Source organism: Protopterus annectens, chromosome 1.part1, assembly GCF_019279795.1.
Source record: "Protopterus annectens isolate FY-2018-M chromosome 1.part1, PAN1.0, whole genome shotgun sequence".
NCBI classification, from domain to species: Eukaryota; Metazoa; Chordata; order Ceratodontiformes; family Protopteridae; genus Protopterus; species Protopterus annectens.
Genome location: NC_056726.1, coordinates 1,152,224,300 through 1,152,244,343, shown reverse-complemented (window position 1 = coordinate 1,152,244,343; position 20,044 = coordinate 1,152,224,300).

Sequence of the window (20,044 nt, the reverse complement as noted above, 5' to 3'; positions counted from 1 at the left end):
CCAATTATCAATGCCCAATGACTAGAATGGCTTTGGTATATACTTCTGCTCAGGGCAAGACACAGGTGACAAGCCAGTGGTGAATTTGTAATTTTCCATCCATTGGTCCAATCTGCATTTTAACAGGGTTAAGCAAGACATCTGCTTCACATGTTTTATTCCTCTCTTAATACTTTTTTTTTCTCATCCATCCATTTATCACAACTTGTACCTATGAATTTTCATAATGTTTCTTTATTACATTAATACTTTTTCTCCTATGCCATTTGCCTCTAAAATTTGTGACATTGTTTCATTGCTCATTTTATTAAATTCTTTAGCTATATCACATGCTATCAGTCTTAATTCTTTATTTTCTTGTGGTATAATCTCTACTACTTCTTTCACTTTAATTAACATTTGTTACATTTCTCTTCCTTTTATTCCATAAATCCCTTCTCATACTACCTCATTCAATACTTTTCCATCCTTTCCGTAGCATTTTCATAAATATTTTATAGTCAGCATTCCCTGCTATTATAGGTCTCTATTTTTTTACCTTTTCTTTCATCCTTTTTCCAGATAAATATTATCAGTTATTCACATGTCTTCTTCTATTATACCTTCGTTCATCCATTAATTTAATATTAAAAAAAAAACTCCTCTTGCATTTTTATGAATTTCCTTATAACACTTATGAGTTATACAGTCTAATCCTGGTGCTGATTCATTCCTACCTACTTTTACCACTTTCTCTATTTTTTCTGCTCATATCATTTTCTAAAAAAATCCTCACTTTTTAGATTTTTTTTTAATTTACATTCTTCTTGCCCATCCATTTTTTCTTCTTTCTACATTTTCTACAAAATGTTCTACCACCTCCATAATATCTTCTTGTTTGTTTTATATATTTCCATTACCTTTTAAGATAGCATGCATCCTTCTTTCTCCCCTTTTACTTCTTTTTTGAAATAAAGTAAAACATTGTCTTTCTTCTTTTAAAAAAAATCATTATCCATGTAGCATCATTTTTGCTTTTTCACTATTATGTTCACGTTTTCTTTATATTTCATCATATTTCTTTTCTACTGTTCGTTCCATTTCCAATTATATATTTTTATAGTTATGCTTATACAGTATCCCCTCTGTGTCCAGTTTATATAAAATAGTCTTATTGCCATGTGATCTTTCCATAATATTTTACTCTTTCTCTGACTCTTACCATTTCTTCCTCCTTTTTATACTCTGCAGTTAATCTCTTTATCCCTTTCCCTTCTTTATTATCTTGCTGTCTTCCTGCTCTATGATCAGAAAACTCTGCCATCTCTTATCTACTGTTCTCTATGCTTTTCCCATCTTTACAAACCTTAACAAAACTGACCTTACCAAACTTGAATAAGCCTACAATAAAATAGCCAAGTTTGCCACTAGCTCCCCATATAGGTCCCACCACTGCTCTGCCCTACAACAAATAAATTGGCTAGAATTCCCACAAGAACTAACCTATACCCAACTTGTCTTTACTCACCAACTAATATACCAGCCAAACAGAACCCCAGCCCTACAACAATTACTCCAACCATATGCCAGCACTCAGCAACTCCGATCCTCACACAAAACACTCCCCCAAGTATCCAAAAGCAACAACAAATCCGGAGATGCCCTCTACTCAAACCACATTTCTAAAATTTGGAACTCAATCCCTCAACACATCCTAAATGCTGCCAACCTACACCAATTCAAAACTCTGCTCAAAGACCACTTCACTAACAACTGGCTCTGCTCCTGCACCAAGCCAGGCTAATACCACATAAGCCCACATCAAATGTCATCTCCTAAATTTTATAGTCTCCATTTATACCCCACTTGTTAACACCATCAATCAGCTACCTACAATAAGAGTATAAGTATAATTTTATAATTTCTTTTTTTTTGTAAGGGTATACATATGTGAACGTATTAAAGTATACTCAAATGATCAACTAAAGATGGACCCCTGCCCACAAAAAAAAAAAAAAACATATATATGACTTTACTATATTTTAATAACTTTCTCCTTTGTATATTGTACTTTCTTTATTGTCTCTAGATATTTATGTTAAATTCCATATAAATCTGACACTGTACCTGTCAATGTTCTTGTTTTATTGGAGCTTTTCTCCCCAGGCCTCCGCTGAAAATGGGCTCACACCCAGACGGACTATCCCGGTCAACAAATGTAAAATAAATAAATAAATAAATAAAATAAAAATCTATGCTCCCCATTCATGTCTTTAGAATAAATTATATAATTAAATCCGGTCTTAGAAATATGCCTATTATTTATTATTTCCTACTTTTAAATCTCCATACTTCATTATCTCCCTTAACATTTTAATATCCTGTGTTATTTTTCCCCTCTCTTTCCTTGAGTCACAGTCAGAATCTTCTAACAACAGTACTTAAATATTTACTAACACATTTTTGTCATTTTTTCAAACAACTCTTTTCTCTCTGTCATATTAATATATGCACAAATCACTATTAATCTTATACATTTTGTCTTATTCTCATATCACATATCACTACCATTCCTGGTACTACTATTGTTATAACTAAACCTTTTATTTCTTTATTTTTATAAGGCTTCGTATTCCAGAATGTCTCACACCCTACTGACCAAACAATTTAGCCATGTGGCCCTATTATATTGGTCTCTAGCAATCAAAATAAAAACTAAATTTTTATTTTTTACACCATTCTATGACTGTCAAACCTCTTGCATAATTTATAATGCTATTCACATTTAATGCTAAAATTCCTGTCATCATTTTCCTTTTTTTGTATTTTACTTCCAGGTCTTACTTCACTTTTCCTTCTCCTAAGTTTCACACCTATTGATTTTCACCATCTTGTTCTTCTCCTGTTTCCATTTCTTCTTCTTCTTCACTTTCTGCAATTGCAAATCTGTTCTCTTCCTGTATATTAATAACTTTGCTTTGAACTGTATTAGCTCTCTAATTACATATTTGTTGTTTAACCTTTCTTCAGTATTCCTTTCCCCATATCACATCAACATCTTCTTTAGTAATATTGTCTACTGTTTGTCTTTCTTCTGAGCTTTCCTCTCCAACTACTCCTTTCTAATATGGGACAGCCAAACCAGAAGTGTACATATTCTTTACATTTTCTGCAAAAAAGGCTTACAGCATTTTGCTGTACGTTCCCTCTTGCCACACTGACAACATCTTTGTTATAGTCTTGTACAAAATGATTTTCATTCCAACAAAAATATCATACTTTGGTTTGGCACCAGTTGCTAACAACTACTGTTTTTGAAATATCTTGGGTCAGACATGGCTTTAGACGATATGAGACAGAGAGTAGTTGGAGTTTTTTGAGTCTGCCCATGTAGGACATGTGTTTAAGGCCTAGGGTCCTCTTTGTGTGATACTTTTGTGGCCTTTCCAGCTGTTGCATGTGTCTAGTGAGGTACATGCCGAATGAGGCGTTACACTTGATGGTTGGCCTAATGATGGAAGAGTAGAGAGAGATGATGACCTCTTTCTTCCTGGATGCAAAAGCCTTGGTAATGAGGTGTGCCACACAGAAGGACTTTCTGACCACAGTGGCAATGTAGTGGTCGATGTCATCAGGGATATTTTGTGTAAATATAGTAAATTTAAAGGAAGAGAAATAGAAACACTGTGTGAGGTACTTGATATTGTACTTACTAATAATGTTTTTTTGTCTTTAATGATGCCTTTTAATATCAGCTAACAGATATTGCAATGGGTACTCCCATCACTAATACATATGCAAATTTAACCCTTAGTGAATGGAGAAAAAGTATGTTTATAAATGTCCCCCTAACTTTAGACCTCATATGAGGTTCTATAAGTATTTTGTGGATGATGTGTTTTTTATTTGGGCAGGTACCAAGATTGTTTAACTGAACTTTTTACATACTTGAATTCCACAACACAGTTTTTAAGGTTTGAAATTACAAGTTTGTCTACAGAAATACACTTCTTGGACATACATTTAACCTGGAATAATGGAATTTTGGATACTAAAATATATAAGAAACCTGTTCACACAAATAAATACTTACATAGAAAAAGCATGCATCTTAACTAAACCTTTTGAGGTTTAGTAAGGAGTCAATACTTTAGAGCTAGTAGACTTAATACTAATGATAGTGTTTATGCAGAACAAATACATGATATAACATCTGAATTTCAACAAAGGAGATATGATCATAAATTATTGACAGAAGAAAAGAATAAAGTACTTAGTCAGAGACATAATAAAGCTAAACCTTATTTTTCTACTTTGTGTGATATTCCTTACACTTTAAGAAATAATAGCAATAACTATTTAAGATATACTACTACTTATAGTGGATGCACATCTGCAGTTAGAAAAATAATAAATAATAACTGGGCATTTTGACTGTTCTGCCAGAACTGAACACTATTATTCCATCACATCCCTTATTTGCATATAAACATTCTACTAATTTAAAGAATAACCTATGTTATAAAGATATGCAACAATATAGACAGAATAAAATATGTTTTAATAAAAAGGTACTTTCCTCTGTATGAATTGTTCTGTATGTAATGCTACATGTAAAGACAATACATTCATGCATCCTACTACACATAAAGTATATATTTTGTTATGTACAGCTACTTGTAATACAACTAATATAGTCTACTTAGCTACTTGTAATAAATGTCCTTGTTTTTATGTAGGAAAATCTACAAGGAAGGTGCGTGAACATATTATAGAGCATAGATCAGACATTAAAAGTTCCATTTTAACTAATGCTATTGCTAAACATAGTGCTGATTTTGGACCCTCGCATGCTTTTAGTTTCAGAGTTATTGACATATGTCCTGTTAATATGAGAGGTGGTGATAAGAATAATGATCTTGAAATGAAAGAATATAGTTGGATTATTAAATTACAGGCTGATTGTTTGTCTGGTATTAACTCTGTGGTATCAATAAAACATGCTGAAATGTAAACAGTTATGTTTAAAGTAATACTTTTTAAAGAAATGTGCTTTGAAATATGGAATTATTTCTGCATTTTTAACAAAAGTCTTTTAATTAATTCTATTATTTGGTTGGCTATTTACTAACATGTGACTGATATTGTTTATTTTAAAAGTTAGTAACATTTTGATGTAATTTTATCACACTGAAGAAGGAGTAATCCGAAAGCTTTGTGTTATTTATTAAAATCTTTGGATGTAACTCTGCCGTTTTGGTTTATTTCTTCTTGTACTACTAATGCTGGTCTCAGCACAGCTTCACTCTGTTGGGATACAATACTCCTTTGCTTCTTCTCTCACCACAAGCAAAATGTTAGCACCAATACCAAGAAGAGAAGCAGGCCATGGCCTGTTTGGTGATCCACAGTCTTGTCCCAGATGATGCAAGGGTCTGCAGGCTTGTAGCCTTTTTCTGGAAGATGCCTCGAATAGCAACCAGACCAATCAGGTACGTTAAGCACAGACACTCCCTCTCCAGCCAGAAAGAGTCAGGAATCAATGCACTCTGATCCTACTGTCACCAGGATCAGAATATAAGCACAGTTTCCAAGCTGTCACATATAAAGCAGTTATTAAGCTTTCTGGTGAACAGCAGTCTCCAGGAAATAATGCAACTGCACTCCTTCTCTCACTAGGGAAAACAGAAGCACTAATCCCAAGATGACTAGTGTGAGGCACAATGTGTGGCCTCCAATAACTGGTGGTCTTGCAATAGGCACTTAAAGGTAAGATGAAAAAATGGTTTATCCTAAACACTGCAATGTGCACTAGAGGAGTTAGATGTGAAAGTAGGTAACTTAAGTTTTACCAGTCTAAAAAGTTAAGTTTTAGTGGAGAGTCACTATTTTTAAAACAGCAAGATAGATTGAAAGGGAGTGGTCACATTTGGGTTCTGGTACTATGGAATACAGTAGGATGGCCACTAAATTTAAATAATTGATGGGGAGTGATTTCACAAAATGATAATTTTGTGCTTACTTACACCAGCCAGTATAAGCGGAGTGGAAATGAAACCTATGGTCAAATTAACATAAGGGGCAGGCAACTAGAAAGACTGTGTTTTTTAAGAACACAGCAGTAACTGGGTGGGAGGGTGGAAAAGAATTTCTGTTTGGCTCACAAGAGACACAACTGTGGTCTGTTTTCAAGTTTTAATATGCAGTTAAAAGAAGAATACACGTAAAACACAGTGTAAAGAAAACAAATCACAGTATACAAAATACAAAATGGCAATAAAGTAATACAAAATACAACAAATAAAAAACTTTGAATCTGTTAGCCATTGCATTTCCAGTCCTCAATTTTTCAACTCTGTAACAGTTATTTATTTTCCTTCTCCTTCCTTCAATAAGTTTCTCCTGCTTCTCTCGCCAGCTCTGATGCAGTCCTCTCCATTTGAATTTTCCAGAACTGCAGTAACAGCCCTCCAGTGCTACCTAGCAACTCCAAAGAAGATTTCACTCTCTCTCCTCCTAAAATTAAGGACTCTTAATTATGTACAAGTATTTACACATATTTACAAATATACAGGTTAATACACTCACAGACTTACATATTTACAAAAAAAAAAGATTTACATCAGATTTTCTGTATATATAACCCCTTTCTCCCATTTCTGCACATGGAGTCAGGGTGTCACTTCAACAATGACAATCATCTAGAGGCAAAGTTTACACAGCCAGGTGGTAACCCTGTAAAAGTAGTTCTTCTATACCACGCCTATGGCCAGATTGCAGTGTCCATTCCATCTCCTGCATGTCTTTGGAATGTGGGAGGAAACCCAAATAAACACAGGAAGGACATGCAGAAGGTACCCCAGCCAAGAATCAAACTGGGGAACCTGTTGCTGTCAGGAGACAGCACCATCCACTGCACCACTGTGCCACTCATATATGAATATTGATCCCTACTCCTTTTTCCATAACCAACACTTACCCCGAGATTTACTATTCCTCCATGCAGGACTAGCTTAGTCCTGCATGGAGGCAGCCATTTAGGAGCAGGATGGCAGCACGCCATGCATAATAATGAGGCGTGCTGCCTGAGCTCCAAGGCCTACATGGAGTGTGTAAGAGTGCAAGGGGCGTGTCTGAGAGCAGAGGTCTCAGAATATACATGCCCCCGCAATGAAGAACAGCAGAAAGGGGTATGAAATGAGCGAGACCACTCATAGGTGACCGCATATCCACACCAACAGTTCCCCTTGTGTACAACAGCAACAGTATACATACATAAAATGAAGAAACCCTTCATTTTTTTAAAAAATCCGATTAAAGCTAACAGTAGGTGCTCTGGTGTGCCCGTCGCTTAGCTATGGTTAATGCAGCTTAAATGGCTGAAGAGGATAACAAGGAAGATATATGCAAATGAAGCAGCATAGCAATAGTGTAGTGGGCAGAGCGTTCACCTTACAAACAGGCATTCCCGGTTTGAGTCCCACTGCAGCACAGTTTAAATGTCTGAAGAGGATAACAAGGAAGATATATGCAAATGAAGCAACATAGCAATAGTGTAGTGGGCAGAGCATTCGTCTTACAAACAGGCATTCCCGGTTTGAGTCCCACTGCAGCACATTCCATTTTCCATGGCAAAGCACATTATGACTAATATTTATGTTACATAACCCACTAAATAACATATTTTCATGAACTGGAGTACTGCAGTAAGTGCACGTGAGGTGTCAGTGTCATAATGAATAAGGCACTAGTAAACAGGTTTAAGCACAAATAAGCAGTAGTTAACATATTTAAGCACTAGTAAGTGGGCTTAAGCCCGTTTGTACAGTGGTAAGCAATGCCTACACTGGTTAAGCAATTTTAAAGCTACCTCTATCTAAGCAGATGTAATGGCAGGTTAGCAGTGCTTACCATCATGCAAACCCACTTACAACTGCTCAAAAGTGCCTTAATCACTCTGTATCCAATGACCCTTGTTCTGCCCATCAACAATGCAGGTCTTGAACCCAGGACCCTATTTACAATAGTCACAGTAGTTAACCACCAAGCCATCGCAGAAGTACAGAAGAATGAGGTATCAGCAAACAAGTCCTGACCATAGTAAAACCAAACTGAACCTGTGAAAGGAATCAGTATACAGTCATATGTTCGATAACCCACTAGATAACATAAATATGTGAACTGGAGTACAGCAGTAAGCCCAGAAGTGAGGTATAATTGTAATAGAGTGTTGAAGTCCCCAATAAAACACAAGGACCCCATAGAGTGTACGTACACATTAATCATGGATACCAGGCAGATATATAACATGTAATGAATAAGAAAACAATGTCAAAAAGAAAAAATAATGCAAAGTCTAATGTAAGCAACAGTAAGCATTGCACAGGCAAGCTTAGGAGGTGCAAGCAATGTGTAGGCCAGCTAACTCAATGTGCCCAGTGTTATACCCCTTTAAACCTTTAAATAATGCCAAACTTAGTTAAGCAGGTTTGCCCATAACTTAGCCTTTTCAAAACTGACCAATCATGGAAAAGTGTGGGAAATTGGCCCTATTTAAACCCAAGAGGTGGGAGTATATCTCATAACTGGTTGTAGCTTCCCCTTGCAGGCACTATGGTAGTAAGGGGAGAAGGTGTGCACTTTCGAGCACAACGCTGGTGCATCCATGAGTCCAAGGTCATGGCAGGACTCCTTATCAAAGACCATGATCAGAGACTGCTGCAGGGCCAGTTCCAGGGCTCCCAATATAAGGTGGAGTCCTAGGACTGTCTCGCCCATGACCTCACCAGTGCCACTGGCATACCCCGAACTGGTGAGCAGGACAGGCACCACTATGCTGACCTGAAGTGGCATAAGGGGGCCTCTTAGTGAAGTCGCTCCAAGAGGCTAGAGCTTCAGGGGATGTTCCAGCCATGTGTAAGTATCACCCCAGTACATGTGTAATAATTGTCAGCTCAGGTATATCATGGATAGGTATGGCCAAATATTCCTCTTATGTCCCCCATAGCTGCAATGGAGTGAGCCGTGAACCAGTAGGCCCACATCAGTCCCCTGGCGAGGTTGCGACGTGAAGCAGGTCAGTAATACTCATGCATTTACTGTCATAGGAAATAAAAATAAAAGTAGTAGTAAATTAATTGCTTGTATAAAACCTGTATTGTTCAAGGCAAGTACTGCATACACTAGAGAATATGGCATGAAGAGTCTCATATTGTTTGTAAGTCGATAAAAGTGTAGTAGCCTGACAACATAGGTCTAATTGTTGGACTGCATGTGTATCTCCTGATATCATACGATAATGTAGATATGCAATCATGTAATAGTACTGTAGTATTAAGCACTGTTACCCACACTGTGCACCATAAATTGAATGTGTAGGAATACCTGAATATGACAGGTGTAATCCCCAGAGGCCATTCAGTACAATTGAGAGACACATAGACAGTAAGGGGAAATTCAGACAACAAAAAACAAATAGCACATGCAACTGAGATGTGAACTGTTGTTTTTTTAGCACACACAGCCATGGTTTGAATCCTGCCAGTGGTAGTAGTCTGCATACAGAATCATGCCCCACAACTCTACAGATATGTCCAGAATGTCTATTAAAGTGGCCCATATCTGTTGCCTATCAACCTGTCCCAGATGTATAGGCAGCAAACAGGAAATACAACTGATTGACACACAGCTATAAGAACAAAGCTGGCACTCTAGCAACTCCCCAATACCTTATGTGACTAAGAAGCCACATATGTCCCATTTACACCCCAACTTTTCAAGCTGTGGTCAGAGTGTGTACAGTAACAGAGTGAGATGTATATGCATAATAGTAATGTGAAATCTGGTACTGTGTGTGGGAACATTCAGGTAGTGCTAATAAACATTCCTCCCACAGGCCTGTCAGATACCAGCACTGTGCCCAGAAATACAAGAATGATATGCAGTTGCTCTGAATAATGAGGTATTGCCCATCACTGTCGCCCACACTGTCCTACAACATAGAACTGTCTAGGAAATTTGTATATGAGTGTTGTAATACAAAGTCAGAATGCAAAAGCACAGGCGATTAATAAGACAGAAAGCAGATAGGAGATATACAGCAATATCTATGTAGCAGACACAACTGTGATGGACAGTATTTAAGTTGTAGCAGACACAGCCATGATCTGAATCCTGGGAGTGGAATTAGGCTGCATACAGATTCATACCCCACAACTGTACAGATGAGGCCATAATGTCCAGTATATGTGCCCATATCTGCTGCCTGTCCCCCTGTCCCACTGGTAAGTCTGTGGGATAATCCCAGATGTTTAGCCAGCAAACAGGAAATACAAGTGATTGTCAAACATCATGAGAACACACCTGACACTGTAGCAACCCCCTGAAACTGTTAAGAGACTAATATTTCAAGTATGTCCTATTTACACTCCCATGTTGTCAAGCTGTAACCAGAGTGTGTACAGTAACAGAGTGAGATGTATATGCATAATACTAATGTGTAATCTGGAACTTTCTGTGTCAACAGTCAGGTAGTGCTAACAAACATTGCACCCACAGGTACATTGAATACGAACACTGTGCTGAGAAATACAGACCATTATAACCTGTACTAATACTGTTCACTCTGGTATTGTAGGGAATTGTGATAGCTGCAGTTTCTCTGAATAATAAAGTATCACTGGTCACTGTCACCCACACTGTACTACATAATATAACTGTGAAGGAAAGTATGTATATGTGTGTGTCAAGTCACTAAAGGTGGAAGAGGGCAATATTCTAGATATGTCCTGGCACACCAGCATGTGGTCAACACATGGCCAGAGTCTGTTCAGAAAGAGATGGATAGCTATGTGCAAACCATCAACCCAGAATCTGGGAGTATGTGTAGAAACAGTTAGTGTTAACAAACATTCCCTCCACAGGTATACCAGGTAAGAGGTGTATACTGCAGGTAAAACCGGTCCATGTGTAATGATGACGACAGCCATATCACTGTCCAAACTAAGGCTATAGGGTAGTGTAGTAAGACTTGTAAGGTACAGATAACAGCACTGACTAGGAAATTAATGTGGACTACAGGAATATACTAATTGTTAATTGACATCTTTCGCCCCCCCCCACCATATCTCCAACAATAATCAACATACCCACCCAACTGGTATGTAATGACTCTGATAATGTTTGATAAATATTTTCATGGTTCCCATGCATGTGCTATATTGAATTATTTCAACATTGGTGGCATGGTACCATCAATGTACCTGCATGCTGTACTTATCACCACTGTGGTCCCATATATGCATGTGTTCTGTTTGCTATGCAACTGTTCCATAGTTGGTGTCTGGGTTAATGGGAATATTTATGCATGCTGTTATACCTAACTCTGGAATGTGTTGACTATTACTAACCCACATATGATGATTAAATCTAAACACTATAGCACGCTTGGGAAGGCCAGTCCCAGCGGACCCACCTGTCCCACCTCAGCTGGCTGTGGCACTGGGCACCAGCATGTCTGGGGCCAAGCGTGCCTGCATGCAGGTGCAAGGGGGTGCACTTGTACCCCCCTGGAATCGGCTGGCCAGGAGATTAATTTACTTCTAATTTAAAAAAAAAAAAATTAAGGGTGTTCTTCTTTAACAACGCCCTTTGCATCCAGTCATACAAACAGGTGCTTGCGACCTGTTTTCGTCTTCTCCATACGTGCGATCGATGGTTTACATCTTCATCTTCCGCATTCATGTGTGGAATTTGAATTCCAGATGGATGCTAGCAGAGATGTGTGTTGTGTCCAGGAAGAGGGTATTGCTATTATAATCAGAGCAAGCAAGCCATTTCAGGAGCAGAGAGGGATTCCACCAAGGTAGGAGCAAACTTGAGTTTTCCATCTGTGGCACTTAGACACCTTCCTCCAGAGCTTTTGGCCACAGAGAGAGGTAAGCGATGTTGGCTGCTTTAACATTGTGAATAGGCCTAGGCAAGCCACTTCCCTTTTCCTTGTGCCGGCGGTAGTGTGAACACTAGCTTAAAGTCTTAACTTAAGAAGGCTGGCAAGGCTCAAGTTTTTACTTTGGATAAAGGTAACACCAGAAGAATAGAATGCATTTCTGTAAAACACATATTAATTAACTGCCAAAATAAACTTCCTCAGTTATGTAGCTTTAGTGTATAGATTCTACCAGTTCAAAGTCCTGTATGCTTAGAAGGTTGCACACTTTATAGTTGCTATACTCAGAGCCACTTTTTGAATTGTTGATCATAGGTTGTTAGTCTCCCTGGTGACAGAAATGACATTGAAAAATACTTTTTTTAAAATGATAAAAGAAGCAATCTACTTTGTGAAGGTTGCACATATCCTTTCCAGATTGCTGTCATTAATAGTTGGTTTGTATATGTTGAGTAATAATGTGATATATTAAGGGGAATCAAACTGATGTTTTTTTTTCCCCTTTTAAGTATTTGGATTGATTGTGTGTGACAGTTCACCAGATTTGTGGCAGTTTCAGAACAGTAGAGCTAACTACAGCTTAGCATGTTTATGTGTGTGGATTAAAGTACACACGTCAGGTTGTATTCATGCATTAAAATGTTAAGGGGCAAGCAGGAATAATGCCTACTTTAGGCAGTACAAGGTATAGGAAAGTGCTGCGTGTCAGTACTTGATATTTGAGAGGTATGCTGACTGGTTTGATTTTGAATCATGTCTTGATTTTGACTCACATTTTAGCTCTGTCCCTCTTAATCCCTCCTAAAACTGGTGATCTGGAGAAAAGGTGGCAAATTACACTTAATAAAAATGACAATATTTAAGTTAAAGACTTCTTTTATTTCAAAATCTGTATTTTACATTTCTCTTATTCTCCCGATGTCTGAAGTTATTGGTACTGAGTGACATATTAAAGGTGTCCCTGATCGTCTGGGTTTGTCCCTGATTGGTTGAGAGCTATGACTCTGATTACCTTCTGAGGTGCAAGGTATTGTCCCTTTTGTGGTTGGTTTATTTTTGTTTCTGGAAATCAAAATGCCATATGTTGGAATTTGTTTTAAACATAATAATTTTAAGGAGCAAGTCTGATGTCTTACCTAACAAGGTTGTCTGCAGATGTGCACTCTTACTCCTGGGAGGTTTTCAACCATATACCTTAGGTTCATAGGTTAGTACTAAACTAACTGCCCTTGTGAGCCATTTTTAAGCTTAGCCAATTATTCCTTGTGGGGCTCAAACCCTGCACCTTATGTTTGTAAGGGAAACACCTTAACCATTAGGCCACCCTCCCTACCTGAAAGAAAATTGCATTAAATTCTGAGTGAGTAGAAGAAATGGAAGAAGTTATATGTAAGCCAAGCCTCAGGTGATAAGGACATGCGAGTCAGCCTCACCTTTCCTCTCCCATGTCCCCCCCATTATACTTTGATCCAAGTTGAAAGATGAGTATTAAGGTAACTTTTGTTCCAGGAAATATAAACATAAGTGAGAGACCGACCTCTGCCCTATTTTCTTGCTTGATCAGGTACACCAGAAATGTGAATTTCTTGAGATGTAGACTAAAGTCTTTTAAGTTTAAAATAACTTTATTTCAACTTTTGTAAGGGCTAAAATTATATGAATGTAGGAGTGTAATTTACTTTGTGATTAAATTTTTGCTGAGTAACTGGAACATTGATTTGCTATGATTTTTTTCCATCCAGCCATGATGTAATTATTACTTGTCTGGCTGTTTAAAAAGACGTGTCTCTGTGTTATATTAATCACTACAGTGTAGAATAGTGTAGTTATGCATACTGTAGTGACCATTAAAATATAGTGTAGTTATGAGTACTGTAATGGCCTTTGCTATGCAATGTAGTTATAAGTACAGCCATATAGAACTATTATAGTGAATATGAAGGAGTATCCAATGTTTCAGGAAAACTAATACTGTAAAAGGAGATCTGTAAACCCATTAGTATGGCAACAGAATACAGAACCTGTGAATCTGTGCAGCCATTGTATAAAAAGAAGCATTGCAGTGAGGTGTGGTAGTAGGGGTTAATGAAATGGGTTTGCAATGAGACTAGCAAAATAAGTTCTTTAAAATTGGGAAGTCTTAGTATGTGTTTGATCTGAAAGATGTAGATGATCATGTGCTAGAGAAAGGCTTTTAGTTCTTGTGCATCATATAGAGAAGCAGGTAATACAGTGAAGGATGCACTCTCACTGGACTGGTTTCTTGAATTTTTACTCTGCTAAAAGTCTGTTGAAATTCATGACACAAAGTAGTTGCACATATGGGGGACACTAAAGATCAGTGCTCAGCAATCACTGTGAAGTAGCGTCTTTTGCTGCAGTACACTTCTAGAGGGGGAATGCTAATCTGAGTATGGTTCTTGAGAGATCCTGTTCTTTGGCACAGTTCTGGAAGGAACTCATAGCATCTATAAATTCTTACACATTTCCTTTGTACAGTCTTAAAGGTATACTACACTGAAGGCTGAATGGAGAATATGATGCATTAGCTAAGTCTGAGGTGGTAAAGATGTGTACTGAGATGATAAGGTGAAGTGTTTATTACTTACTTTGGTGGAAGGAAATTAATATAGAAACCATAACAGGATGAGACTGAGTGCAACCAAAACTAGTGAGGATGCAACATAAAATTCAAGGGAAAAAAACTTTGTTCTTCATTGTCAGTGTTACATCTTTAATGTATTTGAGTGTGTTTTTTTTGTAGAAAGAGAGAAATATGAAATCTATATGTAGATGTTTTGTCATTCTTAATAGAAGTATGTGTTAACTGAGTGTTGTACTTTGCTATGTCCTTGGAGTTTAAAACAAAAAAAGATAACAGTGGTTGCATGATGAGCAGACTGTATCTTTAGCCATTCAATGTTTTGTGGTTTTCTGTTTAACTGCTTGGTAGGAGTATAATTTATGTGATATATTTTATTTTTTACCTCTGATTCTTTAACTATTTGTTGGAAGAAAAGGACAGACTGAAGTGCTAGAGTGTTTCTGCTTATAAAGGGCCTAGCTAGTTATAACTTGGTACAGATTCTAGGTATGATACTCCATACCTTATTCCAAAGTGATGTTTAACTTGAGGCGTGACCACAAGTAGTTGCAAGCTCAAGTAGTTACAGATGTTTAGCAGTATCACATGCAAAACTGGTGCTGTAGGTCAAAATAAAAGGTTAGTTCAGTGCACTTTATTTGATATTAGTTTCTATATTGTGATTCCTTCATACAATTTGACTTACATTTCCTAGTTGTTAAAAAGTCTGTGAATTCTGTTATTGATTTATATATTTTTGATTTATAATTATTTGCTTTTAATTGTTTGCCACTGAAAATGCATCCTTTAAATGTGTATCATTGATTGATTTGCTGAAGTATTACATATCTTGTCCAATGTACTAAATGCTTTGCGTATATTAAGTACAATACATTATAACTTTGGAGACTTGTGTTCCTCATATAAGAAGATGGGTTTGCTTACTACTGTTGGTAATAAATTTGGACTTGCTTAGGATGGTTTTACTTGTGCAGTTGGCACAACTTGGAAACCTCTTACATATTTTAATGACTAGGCTGATGATAAATCATGTTTAGCAAAGTGCAAGTAGAACACATTAAGAAAAGGAAGTACCCTCTACTAGTATAGACCACTTGACCTATATTAAACTTGATGCTACAGATGACACACTTGCAATTCAGGATTCTCAGCGGATTGAGGAGTCAAAAGACAACTAGAAGAAAATTGTATCCTTGCAAGCAAGTGATGTAGGTGGTAAAAATTAAGGTTAATAAGACTAACTGTAATGAAGATTATTATTTTATACAATTGGAATATCAAACACTACTGAATAATAAGTGAAAAATTAGTTGGATAAGAAATGATATATTGGTAACTGGAGATTAAATTATTGAAGGAACTAATACTCACATTTACAGAGTGGTTAAAGAACATTGAATAGCGTTATGCCAGCAAAAAGTATAGGATGTGAGAGTAAGGCATTAGGAATGAGTTTCAAGGGAAGATAAATTTACTGTTGCTTGTGCTAAGTGCAACTAACTGTTTTGTTTAGCTAATGGTAGTCACTGTTTGCGCTGTAGAAATTGAAGGCAGTGTTAGTACCATAATTGCCTTTGGTGCAGAAGGCTGTGGATGCTACTCCCACACCAAGCGGATGAAGTGCTGGTATTGCATGCCCTTTCAGTTGCTGATTATTTGATGCATTTTAAGGGGGAATTGGAGTTCTTCACTCTGTGTGCCCTGCTTTGTATGAGATGCCTATAAACTATGATCTTGTTGGTTTGTCAGTCATTCCCTATTGCAATATTAAGAGCTTACCATTTTTTTTAATGTAACATCAGCAATTTAATTCTTCAAGGGCAGCAAGCACTGAATTTGTAAATGAAACACTGAAATGCAAAAGTGTTTGCTAATATTAACTATTCATTAGTTACAGATCTCTTTAATGTGAAATTCTTCAGATGACCTTTACATCTGCAGAGATTGTGCATACTGACTGATATTGGTGGAGTGCAATGACAGAAGTTTAAGTGGTCTTTTATGGTTGAAATGTTCTGAATTGGGCAGTTTGCATTATTGGTTCATATGTTTTGTTTCATTGCTTGCTGGAAAAACATTCAAAACTATAAATTTAAAACACACTCTAACAAGTGGTGCTGTATTATAGAAGGGATATAATTAAATTATTTTATATTATAATTAATACAATTTATATATATTATAATCATATGTATAATCATATGTATAATTATGTACACTTCTTACGCATGGCTACTCTTGTTTATCACAGTAACAGGAAGGATACTGTAATGGCTGTGTCAAGAAAAAAGGTCTAAAACTTTTAGTTAAGCATATAATGAAGTTGTTTACATCACTGATAATGCAGTCCCAGTTTCATATAACTAAAAGTCAACCACACAAAAGCAGAAAACACCCAGATTTTCCCTCGCCCACTCAGTAAAAATAATCTTGAAAAAAGAATTAATAATGTGCATATATTAGGGCTATTGGAATTATCTTTAAAAAGATAAAGCCAGGGATTCATGAAGCTCGGCGCAAGGCCGGCATTAGGCTTGCACCGACCGTGCGGCATGTAGATGGCGCAGTAGCGCCATATGCATAATGAAGGCACGCTGCCACCACAGCCACGTGCATAGGAAACGAGCGCGAGTGCATAGGGCGTGTCGAAGTGCCGCACAGAGGCGTGGAAATGTCGGCTGTTAACGTGCAACCTAAAATGCTTGAGTATAACAATCTACCTGCAATAGTAATCACACCTGTCAGTGTCCATGGATACTGAAATGTATGCAAAGCATGCAAGACAGTTCTTGCGAACACAAAATTAAGAAGCAAACACAAATGCATGGTAGCGAATATCGAGTCTCCATCCCTCGAACAAATGATGTTTAAAACCGTGTGCCTGTATTCTAACGCAGTGTAGATAGTTATACCAAGTGGAAGTGAAACACATCATGTTAGCGCACCACCAATAGCTACGTCTAGCCCAGTGGTCAGGGTTACCACCTGTCCCACATTGTGAGGGATAGTACACAGCTGGGCAGTTGTGTCCATACCAAAACCATTATAAATGTAAAATATCCAGTGACCGTATGACATAATTATATCCCACATCACATGTAATAGTCACATACAATAGGTATGTCCATATGTAACAAACCACATGTGACAAGAAATAGAATAAGCAAGACAACGAAACAGAAGGAACATATAAACTGCTACAACAATAAGTTAACATGTAGGCAGAAAACAAAAGTATTATCCATAGTACTGACCATGGGTATGTGTTGTCCTGCAAAATGTGATTTGTGTCTGGAATATATCCCATCCTGGCCATATGAAAAGGTGGCAACCCTACCAATGCTCAGAGCATTCGGCCAAAATCCGCCCATATGCGGTCCAAGCTGTTCTTGTCAGGATGTGTCACAGTTGAACGGGTATTACCCAGGTGTACCTACCATGTCATGAAAGTTAAGTATGTGCGTGTACCTATGTGCATGATATACAGCATGTGGAAGGTGAAAAATGCCAGAGTAGTCCACACAACCATAGAGGTACCTGACATATGTAGTGTATGCAATGTGTTCCCTTGACAGTGTCATGAACCATCAACCAAAGAAGGGATGGATGGAGTGTCAGGAATATGTGTGTGTGTGTGTGGGGGGTGATGGTATAATCCCCAAAGCAGAGACTGTGTTGGATGCACAATAGGTGAACTGGAGGTGTATGAAGGAGCAGCGGGTGAATCAGAAAGAAACACAAAGAACAAGTATACACATCTGCAATACAACTTGACAGGCCATACTGTAGAACACAATCACACAAACATATGAATATTAAAATGTGCGATACACATGTACAGAAACGTCACCGGCACATACCCACAGAATGGTCTGGATGGAACTGGCCCATCCAAATGCAACACACCTGGATGCATAATTGAATACCCATCATCCCCTCCACAGCACACAACCCACTCCCATACCTGAACATCCACCAAATCCAGCCATACTTGGGCTACTAGCTTGGTGCAGCCATATCTACACATAGTGACCACTACTCATATGTAGTAGGCAGTGTCACACTAGGCAGTGTCAGGATTGCAAACTATGTATCCCTTGCATGTAAAACCCTTACACATTTTCGTAAATCCAAAAGAATGGACGGTATTTGGCTTGTTCAATTTTTGGATATCCCTCATGGGATAAGTAACCTGTGTAAACATCAGACTTGGTATCACGACACGATGTCCAGTCCTGTAGACATTTGGACACAAGTTGAATGTGCAGTAGTGGTGCATGAGACTGTTCAGCCTCTAGGCGGTTATGCAGAACCTACTAACCAGGATCAAACACCTGCCCATGACTCAGCACTGAAATAAATAGGACATGCTGGAGGGACAGATTCATAACCCAGAGGCTTCCTTCACTCTGGAATAAAATCGCAGTCCAGGTTAGCCAGAGTCCCTCATTGACTCTCTTCAAGAGGAATCTTGATGAGTGGATGGGAGATCGTAGGTTTACCCCAGGTATCACTTCTGTGTCACTGTTAGACAGATGCACAGTATACTAACCTCGAAAAAGGACATAGCAAAATTAATTTAAAATGGGTGGCGAAAGCCAAACACACTCTGGCTAGGCTTACAAAATGCCCTAGGGCAGATAGCCTAGTATGAACCTATGAACGTCTCCCCACATGAATAATCGAGAGAATATATTCTACACATTCGCATAGTAGCACTTGGAAATAGGGTGATTAAGGCGCTGACATAAACAGGGTACCTCCTGACCCACTGTGTGAGGGGCAGTCACTGCTTGGATAGGTGTGTCCTGACCAGGAATGATACAATGGCAAATGTCCTGTGATTGTAGGAAATAACTATGTACCATTCTTCGTGTAACAGTTGCCTAAAGCAGTCATGTCTGGATATAAAATAATGCATTGCAAGAAACAGAATAAGCAACTAAAGTGCTAAAGGAATAGGCTCTCAGCTAGGAAAATATTGAATGTTCTAAACCCTGCACTGACCATGGGTATGTGTTGGCCTAAACAATCTGGTGTCTCCAGAATATATCCCATCCTGTACATATGAAAATGTGGCAACCCTACCAATGGTCAGAGCATTCGCACAATAACTGGCCAGCCTCTTAATCACTCACAAAGCCAGTGACCTTTGGAGGAAAGGTGTTGAATGAGAATGACTAATGACAATTATTAAGAGTAATAGATGCTTTTAACTGCAGAAAATAAGTAGTAATACATATGTCTCCGAATCTGTCAACACGTTCCAAGTTAATAGTACTAATATTGTAGAAGTGTCCGTGATCGTCCCTGGTTTGTCATTGCCTTGTGCCTGTCACTGTTGAAATTAGTCCCTGAGTATCACAGAGGTCTGTACACATATGTACACCAACCAACTGTCACATTTGTTGACAGTACTATTGCATACCTGTAGTGAATTCATAAGTGAGGTCCAGAATAATATTCATCGTATATATGAATGTATGAAATAGTCAAATGTGAAGGGAAACACC